Below are 3,402 nucleotides of genomic sequence, written 5' to 3'. Positions count from 1 at the left end.
GTTTACATCATAGCAAATCCAAGTCTTGCGAGGTGATGTTCAAGTGCTCAAGTCCATCTAGCAGATGTAAAGAGTACACGTGGCAGAATTCAGTTAACCATTGAAAATTTTCAACAGAGGACTTGTAATTTTCAACATATGATACGTGAAATTGTCAAAGGTGACAATCAGGATTGAGTTGCATCCAATCCATGGCAAAAGACGGAAAATTATGGGAGCAGTGAATTCTTATAGCATGTTCATGGAGGAATTGGTAGCGGATGTTTGAAGTAGAAGAACCTAAGATGTCTCCTCAACGAATTGGCCATCCATACTTCACCAGGGCTTGGGCTAGAGGTCAAACAAGTGCCTCTGAAGAGGTTTCAAAGAAGCAAACACAAGGTCATGAAGAGGTCATAGAAGCATCTGAATGCCAACAAGGTGGGAACAAAATCAGTGGTAGTTTGGAGGATGAAGATTGGGTTCCTAGGTACACAACGTCAGGGGAAGAATCTTCCACTAGTTCAAGTGGCACTTCTAAATACCATGATGCAGATAATCACAGAGCCTTCTAAATTCATGGTCTCCTTTGAAAGCTTTCATTTGTGCAACTTATGGTTATCATGAAACATTTCGATTGTATGTAGGAGCTTGAAAGTGGTTGTATGATCCACTTCCACACCAACCCCGTCCAAGGGTAATACCACCGGTTGTTTAGAACATCCCTTAGTCAACATGCAGAACCCAGAGTCTGCTCTACTAAATTCAGTGGCAAAACAAAACAAGACCCTAATGCTTACATTGGGCAATTTGAGACCCAATGGGTAGCAAGTGGTTTCGAAGGACAGCTTGATGATGCCATGAAGAAGGAACAGTTGGTAGCCACTTTGGTGGGTAAGGTGATGAGTTGGTTCATCCAGTATGGCGTGGGACTTTTTTTAGATTATGAGGCTTTAAAGCAAGTTTTTCCTGCAGGGTTTTGGCAAGAGAAGACACATAAAAGAAATTCGCAAAAAGCTCCAACAGTTGAAAAAAAAGGATACGTTGGTAGAAGACTACACCTAGAAGTTTTGTAATTTGAACCAGAGGCTAGCTGTTCCTCAAAGTCCGACTCTCGCTTTCTCCCTTTGATCAAAAAAAGGAGAAAAGAAGTCAGAAGTACCAATATCAAGGCATTCTATTTGATCCCATCTTCCACTGCTTCTCCGATGCAATCAATATTCCTTTCCATCCCTCACCCTCTCCCTCTAATCAATCCCATCCTCCACTACTTCTTAGATGCAATCAACAATAGCTACTAGTCTTTTTTTTGCTTTGGGTTCGAATCGATCCTTTCCTTATGAGGGTAAAGGGTCTTGAAGGGGCTAATGGGTTGGCAGAATCAGACACCAACGATTGTAACTGTGTGGTCCATGCTACTGGTGTCTATTTTTGAATCGATCCTTTCTTGATGAGGGTAAAGCATCCAGATACAGTACTATGTGGCTTCAACTGCTGACTAGATGATGCGATTGTTTGAAAGCTTGCTTCCAGCTATGTTGTGCATAAAACTGAGGCTATCAAACGATTGGATCAACTCGAGGTACATTGAAAATCTTAGAAGCTTCTAGGCTCTTGATTTAAATACTACATTAGTTGCACTTGCTTTCAAGAGTCAGAATGAAGATTGGAGGTATCTCTGTAGATAAGCAAGTAGTCATTGTTTGGCAGAGCATGGATCAGGGGGATCTTTTCTCTGTTTAATGATGGAATTTACTGAGGCGAGATGGAAATTGGGGGTGTAAAGCTCAAAACTAACTGATTTTTGTTGAGAGAGCGCAAGTCTGAGAATTGGTATATCATCTACTTGTATGGAGAGACTAAATGTTTCTTTTTGGAGGATTGTGTTACACTCACAGTACACTACTGATTCAGACATGTGATTCATATTCTAACAATCACCTGCTTCATTTCATTTCATCAAAAGTAGTTGTCTCCAATTTTCTTATGTCGTAACTTCCCCTCGAGAGCCTCTTGCATCTCCACAGTCTTCGGTGTTTGTATCTCTACAGTCTTCGGTGTTCGCAGCCCATAGTAGTGGTTACTTAGCCATTTGCCCTAGAGGTTGTTACAATCACTCTTCAGGGAGAGAATTGAGTCAAAAGGTGGAAATGAAGACGAAGACAGAGATAGAGATGGCAGAGACATACGCTTGTTACGAAGACATGGTCTTCTATAGGATCAAAGCTAGTGACTACACAACAAGAGTCAAAGATTGAATGGATCATATCTCTTGCTTCAATCCTAGGAGGCTCAAGTTATAACATAACCAAAAGATTCTATGTAGAGTCTCAATTGTGGTCTTCTTTCTTCACAGCGATAACTATAGATAGGAAATCCTCGTCTCATGTTGCAATATCAATAGGTCCTAGTTGCAGCATTACCACAGGATGGGCTTCTCTCCCCACAAGTAGGTCATTCAAATAATATTTCCCTAGTCACATCTCAGGTGGACTTACTGTGAGGAATACTCAAGTAGCTCAAGTTCTTGTGTCTTGTCACTATCCTGATAGCCTTGCCGCTCTGTTTTAACTTTTGTACCTTATAAGAGCATCTTGCAGGTTCACCTGTCAATTTGTTCACTATGCAAAAGACCTTGGCTGTCTCATTTGGTCAGAGGTCTTATAAATTATGCTATCTAGCTCCTTTTTATTAGCTGCTTTGTTTTTTGGCACTCTGCTTCTTGAACTTTCATACAGCACGGCACCTTATTTTGGGAGCTGGTCGTCTCATTCTAGGATGATTTTGGAGCTGGTTTCCATATATTTTTGCTGGTTTTGCGATCCATGACCTGTACAACCCTTTTGGTTAGTTACATTTAAAGTAACGATCACTGATTCAGTAGTTTAGTTTTTTTATTGATATGAGTTGTTGCTCCTGTTATGAACTGGCCACCCTCATTAAATGCATTAAAATTTCTTGTGGAAGCTGATTTTGTCATTGATTGATTGTTCTGGACCTGGTCGCATCAGTTTTACCTTTGTTGGTTGTGTTTGGTATGAATGGCTATATGGAAATAGAGCAGCAGATTCAAGGTTGCACAAGTGCTAGAACAAGGGCAGATGGAGCCTGGGTTGGTAGGCAATGGAAAAGGACAAGGATTGGGCCCTCAACTTGGACCTAGAAGATGTCAAAGTTATGGCAAGAGAGCCAAGGCCTGTGGCAATGTGTGACATGGTCAGGTAGGGCTTGCAAAGCCCAAAGAAGATAGACAACTAGGTGGCTTAGCGAGCTTACCTGGATCAGTAGCCTATTTCCCATACTACTAAGTTAGTCCATATGGAGGGGTCAAAGCATTCAGACCAACACTTTGACACCCGAGATCTGGAAAAAACTCATTAATAAAGTTGAGAAAAACCCTAGCACAAGATACTGAAAGAGGGA

The sequence above is a fragment of the Dipteris shenzhenensis genome, chromosome 3 (assembly GCF_047967505.1).
Source record: "Dipteris shenzhenensis isolate YYH24624 ecotype China chromosome 3, Dip_SZ_1.0, whole genome shotgun sequence".
Taxonomy (NCBI): domain Eukaryota; kingdom Viridiplantae; phylum Streptophyta; class Polypodiopsida; order Gleicheniales; family Dipteridaceae; genus Dipteris; species Dipteris shenzhenensis.
The sequence above is the reverse complement of the archived record's forward strand: the minus strand, read 5'-3'. Positions refer to the sequence as shown.